The sequence below is a fragment of the Tenrec ecaudatus genome, chromosome 2 (assembly GCF_050624435.1).
Source record: "Tenrec ecaudatus isolate mTenEca1 chromosome 2, mTenEca1.hap1, whole genome shotgun sequence".
NCBI lineage: Eukaryota > Metazoa > Chordata > Mammalia > Afrosoricida > Tenrecidae > Tenrec > Tenrec ecaudatus.
The window spans coordinates 173,589,016-173,597,500 of record NC_134531.1 but is presented as its reverse complement, the minus strand read 5'-3'; the positions used below and the strand labels follow the sequence as shown (position 1 = coordinate 173,597,500).

Here is an 8,485-nt window from a genome sequence, read left to right as displayed (position 1 = left end):
ATGCTCACACACATTCACAAAAGCAAAGCCATGCTTAAAAATTAATATATGTCATAAGAAAGCAATCGGGACCGGGGGCAGCCCCTGGAGCTGGTGTCTGGGCTGGTGATGGGGTTAATTCTCTATCGTCATTCTTACTCAGATCCCCCAAGCCTGCTGTCGCCCCATCACACCGCAGGCCAATCACCTTCTCCTCCTCAGTTACGCGGGTCACTAAGAGGGCTGATGTATGTGATTGAAAACTGTCAGTTTTAGTCCAGGACTCTCCAGTGGTAACAAAGACATGGGACTCCTCTTGCCAGATTCCAGATAGTTCAGTGCCGTTGACAGCCTGGTTGACACCAGTGGAAAGGAACCTGGGATTATTTAATTTTATTGCTGTGGGACACCACATCCCTGACTCTACAGAACACACCAGGCTTCATTTCCCTGTAGAATTCTATAATAACCTTTACTCATGCGGATGTCTGATACTGTAACTATAAAAGATGAATCTGAAATAATGAAGAATTCGGAGGCAGAAGTGAAAAATAAAACCAAAGTTGAAAATCTTATCAAGTCAGAAAAATGTAGGAAGCTTTTGGCAGAGAAGAATGCTGTATTGACAACAATATTGATTTGCAGGAGAAAATCCAGATCCACTTAACACAGTCATTTGAAAAGGAGGAGAAGCCTTCAAAAGATGAAGCGGAAAAAGAAAAAGCCAGTGAGGTTACTCAAGTGCTATCAAGAGATTCCAGTCAAGAATACCCTGATTCTACTGGCAAAGAGGTACACGAATTTATAGTGAATACATTAAAAAACAATCCCAGGGACAGAATGATGCTGCTGAAACCGGAAGAAGAAATTTTAGATTTCATTGGTAATAATGAGCCTCCATGTAAAAAATTCCCCCCAGTGACATTGTACTGTAGGATGCTCTTACACCAAGTAGCTGCTTACTTTGGATTAGACCACAATGCTGATCAGAGTGGAAAGTCTGTCATAGTAAAGAAAACTAGCAATATAAGAATGCCTGATCAGAAATTCAACGCACATATTAAGGATGATACAGGGGAAGACTCTCAGAAACACTACATCATCACACGAGATAACTCTAGCTTTGACAAAGATGATAACCTGAGGAGAATCCAATTGAAAGATGACAGGTGAAGCAACTCTATAGAGGAAAGAGAAGAAGAGGATCAGAGAGCTAGAGAACGAATATTTTCCCAAGATGTGTGTACTAAGTTTTATATAGGTAAGACCTCACTCTCTGCAATTGATGGGTCACGTTTCTTTTGAGCCAAAGTTGTTACATAAAGAGTTGCTTTTTTAAAAATTTGAGGTGTCTTGGTTATATAAACAATTGAATAGTTTTCAAAATGCTACATTGTGATAGTGAGATAACATTTCACAACATTGAAAGTCCACTACAGGAGTCATTGAAAGGATATTGGGCTGAGCGTAGAGTCTGTTATTCTCCCCGCCCCCCAAAATTTCTGACAATCTTAATATTTTGGGAATATTAGTCACTGTCCCCAAAATCATATATTCTAAACTCTTCTTAGTTATTGGACTTTCCTTACAAACTAACTTGGTTTTTTTCATTTTAAAATAGTTAGTTGGTTTTTCAGAAAAAAACAACTACAAAAAAAACAAGAAGGGGGTCTTACAATAGTAAATGTGTGGCAATCCCATACCACTATTCATCAGACACCTTCAAAAGCATTTTTGCTGGCCATACACACACACACACACACACACACACATTTGTTTCTGCAGTAGATTATATCGTTGCTAGTCTGCTTCCATCTGACCTTGCTGATATGTGAAATGTTGGTAGTATAACTTTTCAAATTAGAAAGATCCATAATCAATCCAATAAGACAAACTAAGAGTAAGTAGTGAATATAGATATTAGGGCTTGTTTAGTTAATGTATCGAATTACAGACATTTATGATAGATAAAGTGGACCATATACATAATTGATCTTGTTTTAGTCCTCACGAGTTTTAGGAATAATATCTATCATTATTGATTTTATTTTTGGACACATAATAAAAACTCTTATGAAAGTAACACTTGTCTATTCCACTCAACTGTCACATGTATTGACAATGATACTAACACCAGTAGAGCAGTAATAACCTCTATAGGGATTTATATATTGTGCATACATATTGTGCATTTCAACTAAGTCTCTGTGTTTGCTCCTGCTCTCAGTTGCTTCCAAGTCAGTGCTCACTCATGGCGACCCGCTGTGCCGAGTAGAACCTCCACAGGGCTCTCAAGACGCTGACTACCTAGGACGGATCACCTGATATTTCCTCCAAGGCGCCTCCGGCTGGATTAACCACCACCTGTTCGCTAGTAGTTGAGCACAATGTTCACCGTGCAGAGTATACATAAATTGATATTTTACAAAATTACAGAGAATATTTCACTTGAAACATTGCCGCTCTTAAGCACACTTTTAATATATTATAGCCCTTTTTTTTCTTACTCTCAACCAAATGATTAATGATAGATTTGCCTTCTTTCATTCATTTATTCATTTCCTGCATACGGTGAAAATAGAGACGAAGTGAGAGGAATTGCTTTGAGAGGAGGGTGAATGTGAACTGGGACAAGAACAGACAGGACCTCGTGAGTTTCCTTACAAATTTGGGCTGTTGTTCTACTAAAAAGACATGGAATTATTTTAAGCTAAGAGAATGGCATAATTGTCCCCCAGGAATTTTCACTCTTTTACAGGAGTCCTTCTAGGAGAGCATCTCTGAGTGCGTTCCCATGTCTAGATCCTTTTAATAGTATACTTCCATTTGAACTTTAAAAGTAGAAAATCAAACTATATTTTGTATCAAATTATTCTTACTTCAGAGTCATTAGGGTGATGATTCAGTGCAGAATCAGTGACTACCACCTTTTCATAGACAGCAGTTGATACTCTGTTAAAGTTCTCCTGGCACAAGAATTTTTCTCCATCCATCACCATCTTCCCAATAAGCTGAAAAGAGAGCCAATACTGATGTGGTACATCTCTTCTGAGACTGTTTGCCATTCCTAGGAAGAAGTAGAGGTCCATACGGAATGCCAGAAGCCTAGGAGGGGTCTCTGTGAGAACTACCTTTCTAAGTAGAATTTCCATTGTAGAAAAGTTGCAATGCCTGCTTCAGATGTTTGTCACAGAAATAAATGCCACTACCCTATTGTGCTCGCTCAAGTGCTGCATGAAGAATTGTGTGTTCCCCTAAAGGGTATGTAGCTCATCCCAAAGTGGCCATCTCTTCCTGGGAACATCATCTCTCCTGCTGTTGCCATCAAATTCCAGATGATGGTCAGTTAAACGAACTCAGTCAAAACACAGGGAAACGCATCTATCATATGTTCCAGTTGAGGATCTGGGCTGTGCTATCAGCCAGTATGAGAAGGTTTCAGAAAAATCCATTATCTTTTTAAAAAATTTCACATTTCGACAAACATTGTAAAAGCCCTCACATCTGCTGTGGAGAATGCATTGTTTTTGTTAGTGAGATATCAGCGTCTAACTGCGCAAAGGTTCCCTGATGCCGTAGGGAATTATGTATCGAGCTGCTAATTGTGAAGTCAACTTTTTGAAGCACCAGCTTCAAAGGCGAAGGATGAGTCTTTCTACCCTCTTAAAAAGTTATAGTCTCAAAAATTGATGAGGGTAATTTCACTCTTTCCTATAAATCTATGAGTCCGAATCCACTTGATAGCAGCAAGTGAAAAACTCCTAAAGCACCCAAATTCTCACTCCACATTAAATATGTTTTAACTTTTTCTGTGTGGAGAGTAACCTTCCATGTGACTACTGAGGAAATCAGCATCCATTCATCTTATAGTTCTAATCCTTGTAGTCATCTATGCACTGAGCTGCTAACCACAAGGTCCACGGTTCAAGCCCACCAGCTGCTCCACAGAAAAAAGATGAAGTTGTCTACTTTGCAAAGATTTTAAATTTTGAAACCCTAAGGGGGAAGTCCCACCCTGACTGCTGGGATTGCTGTGATTCAGAATTGATTGAATCTCAGTGAGTTTATAGCAATGCCATTCAGCTCATTCACCCACATGACAAGGGAATACTATAGTTGTCAAAATAGGGTGAAGAAACAGATTTGGTGAATAGATATCCAAGTTATTCCATATATTGTAGATTTATTTCATCAAAATGTGGGGAATAGGAACTTCTAGAGTGATCAAATTAGGATCCATAGAAATACATACATAAATCCTTTGGGTGGCTGTACATCTTTATGTATAATACAACATTCAATAATTATATTTTCCTCATTTGCTTAGCATAGCATGGTTTATAAATTTTGTTATTCACATTAAGGACCCAGAAGCTGATTATGCAACCAATGGATGCTTCTACTGAATAAAATGAGTCTTATAAAAATTTATCTATTATAATATGTCATTTATAAGAAATATCTAGAGTAGGCAATTATGTAGAAACTAAAGTCATTATCTGTGGTGGAAGAGGAAAAAAGGACATCATTGTTTATTGGACATTGAACTTCTGTTAAGGTGATGGAAGATTTTGGAAAATAATGTCGTTTTATAAGATGATTAATTGCCCATGTAAGAAATGTTAAAATGGTATTTTAAACATGTGCTTATGAACATTTAAAATAGGTCTTAAATCATAAATCCATGCATAGGCTAATGATCAATTTGAGTATTTATTTCGAGCTGTACTTGTTGAATGTGCGCCGCAAATTGACGTAGTGAATTATGTCCATTCAGCCTATCATAACCTACAATGTGCTGATTCTGATCATGACCAGGTCGCACACACATTTTGCTTCTTTAGGTATGACAAGATCTTACTAATCATTCATGGTAGAGGTGCTTTAAATAAAAAATGGATCAGTGGGAAAAGATCTGTTCTTGATAGCTGTTGTGGATTGTGATCAGATAATGCTTTGAGGTTGGAGTCATTTAGAGGCTTCTTCATGCAATGCCTCCTGCCTAGACTGAAGTGATTAGAGCCATTTGGAGCTACTAGGGGTTTCTTTGGCTCCATACATTCTCTCCATATCACTAGCTTGGGTTTCCTCTGAAAATGAAAATTTTTAAGTAGTTTGAGTTCTATGGTGCTTCAGGGACCAAAAGAGAGTCTTTCTACAGAAAGGAAAAAGAAGGTGCCAATGTCTTAAGGCCTGAGTCGAAAGAAAGAAAGAAAGAAAGAAAGAAAGAAAGAAAGAAAGAAAGAAAGAAAGAAAGAAAGAAAGAAAGAAAAAGCAAACAACTAGAAAGGCATCAGTACTGCAATATGATACTGTCCACCACAGTTAACGCTATATCCATTTTCAAGTGAAGGGTACAAGGTCAATCTTTTGATGAAAGCCATTTGACATACAGCATAGCACTTACAAAGAACAAGGTGACAGCCTTCAGAGAATGTATAAAGAAAACAAAAATTCTCAGGATTGAACGAATAAGCAACATAATAGTAGAGAAAAGATTGAGGTCATCAAAGATTTAACTTTATTTGGATCTACAATTGACAGTGATGGAATTAGCAGTCACGAAATCAAATGATGCATTGCATTGGGCTGATTTTCTGCAAAAGACCGCTTTTACATATTGCAGTGCAAATTGCCACTTTGAGAAATAAGGTGCCATGATCAAAGTCATGAAATTTCCTATTGAAAGCTTAGTAATGAAAAAGAACTGATGTTGTTGAATTGTGGTGTTAGTGAAGAATATTGAATGCATCATGGACTTCCAGAAAAACAGACAAGACCATCCTGGGAGAAAATCTTCCAGAATGCTCCTTAGAATACAAAATAGAGAGATTTCATGTTAATTTCTTTGGCCATCGTTTCAAGACGGGCTGGTACTTAGAGACATTGAGTATTGCAACGTAAAATGTCATTGGAAAAGTCGTGATTTCACCTCAGTGGGATGGATGACACAGTGGCTGCAACCTTGGGCTCAAACAGCAATGACTTTTGGGATGGCACAAAACCAGGTAACTTTTCATTCTATTGCCTTCTGTGACATAGAATCAATTCCTTGATACCCGACAACAACAATAATGATAAATGAAAATGCAGGGCACAAATACAGGAAAGCAGAGTAAATAAGTAAGCAAAGTAAATAGCTGCAATATGAAAGTGCCTGTACTTGCCTCACCTCTACCTTCTTGAAAATATACTTTTTTTAAATCATCTTATTAGTACCTAATTCACACATCATAGAACTCCATAGTTTGGTCATTTGAAGTAATTATTAACAATAGTTTTTTCAGTAACAATTTTTCTTTGGAAACCTACTCTGTGTTCTTGGTAGCTAAATTTATTTTCCCATATATTACTAACTAGGAACGAGGGCAGTATCTCTAGTCACTTGTATTAGTCTGTGTTCACTAGAGAGACAAATACAGATACACTCATATATATGTAAGAGAGATATTTATATCCAAGAGTAATTATATATTAACAAAACACCCCAGCCCAATCCAGATCAAGTCCATAAGTTCAAAATTATCCCGTATGCCTGATACCAGTCTGTAAATTTTTCTTCAAGCTCATGTAGCACTTACAATGATGCTAAAAGCAGGGAGATCACAAACCAGAGTGTGAAAAATTTGTGGAAGAATCTCCACAATGGCATGTCTGTCCATGTGAGTCCTCCAGTTCCAGGGCTTTGACTGCCATCAACGTGGCTCCATGTGGCTTGTCATCAAGAATGTGAAGCAGAGAGGATGTGTGTCTGCCTCCTGGAAGGAGGACAGAAGTTCCCAGAATCCTCAGGAGAAGGCCATGCCCACACAGAGACATCATTGGCTATGACCAGATTGACAGGCTCGACTCCACCCCTTCACTCAAGTTGGCAGGAGAGTATGTAACTGACACATTACTCTAAGGGATGGCACAAGCAATTCGTACTTGAATACTGTTATAATGCTTTATAGTTGTAACCCACTGGAAACACTGCAGCAGGAAGATGTAGTGATAGGATTCAGTTATGATTAAATTCTATGAGGCAATTTTATTCTATAACAAATGGGATAACCATGGGTCAGAATCAACTTGGTAGCAATGGAGGATTTTTTTCTTTTATATTATAAAAATAATCTCACCAGTCTGGTATCTTCAAATTGGTCTATTGAATAAATTTGGTTGTAGCAAGCATATATCAGAATCATTGCTAGAATATTCAATAACTGAAGAGAGTAATAATGCATATAAACAAGATTTTTCCTTTTCTGGAATTTAGATCCCTTTAAGCCACACTGCTTCTCCACTCACTATTGAATGTTATACATGTTATCTCTTTATTTTAGGCCATGACCATGACATTTGATATAGACACAATGCATACAGATGGAATCTATGAAATATGTTAAATATAATGATTATGGCTTAAGATAAATTAAGGGTTTGTATGCTTGAATTGATCAGAAAGAATGCTTTTTTCTAAACAAAGTATGTTATATAAAATTACTTTGGTCCATGTATATGGAATTTTAAAAATACACAGAAGCTATTTGGATGAAAAGGTATTCTAACTTATGTTAGGTAAGCTTAAAACATTATGCTTCTAGGTTCTCTCTTTCTGTAAGCAGTCTCTCTTGTCATAATTAACTATCAACTTCTTCCTTTTTCTTTAACCTTTCCATCCTTAAAGGCATACTTCATCTTTAACCTCAGATTACTATGCAATGCCTCATAGATACCTACCTCATTATCAAAATTTCAGACATTTATCTATATTTCTGTTGTTGAATTCTCAGCTATAATATTCTAGTTTGACTTTTGTCACCAAATATATAACTCCACAAAGTCATTGTATCTGACTTTGTTCAATGGTGATCTCCAATTTCAGAGTCCTTGGGGTAATTTTGACAAGTGCTCTATAGAGCTGTGGCAGCATGCATACTGCTGTGGAACAGGAAGCTGTGTCCCAGGATTTCCACACTAGTGAAACGTGATGGAGAGGTTTAAGTAAAATTTGTCCATTAAAAAGTGCTAGGCATAGACTGGCAATTTACTCCTCAAAAAAAGCTAGTGGAATCTTATGAATAACAATGAAGCATTGTCTACTTTATCTGATATGGCGCCAAGAGTTATAGTGCCTTTGGTTGAAAATACAGAATACAGTGGAAGAAGAGAAACTTTTTCAAAATAGAGTCAATCATAGGAACATGGCTAGAGTAAAGCATTTTCAGGGCTATCATTGATGGATGTGGTATTATAAGCAGAACAGTTGCAAATGTCTGTGAATAATCAGAAAGCATAAAGATCAATATCTTAAGCATTAGTGAGTTGAAAGGCACTACTAGCTGTCATTTTGAATATGAAAATCAGATAGTCAGGGTGCACGGAACGATAAACTGAAGGAGAAAGACCGTCAACAGAACACCTCAGGATATAGTGCACTACAACACTGTGCAACAGATAGGACAATATCGACAGGAAGTCATGTGAACACCTCTTTATTCAAATTTAAGCATCAATGAATAAT

The 8,485-nt window shown here is 37.2% G+C and overlaps 1 pseudogene; it reads left to right on the top strand.

Moving 5' to 3' along the window:
• Positions 1-457: 457 nt before the first annotated feature.
• Positions 458-2,304, top strand: LOC142440199 (R3H domain-containing protein 1 pseudogene; annotated as a pseudogene).
• Positions 2,305-8,485: the final 6,181 nt, after the last annotated feature.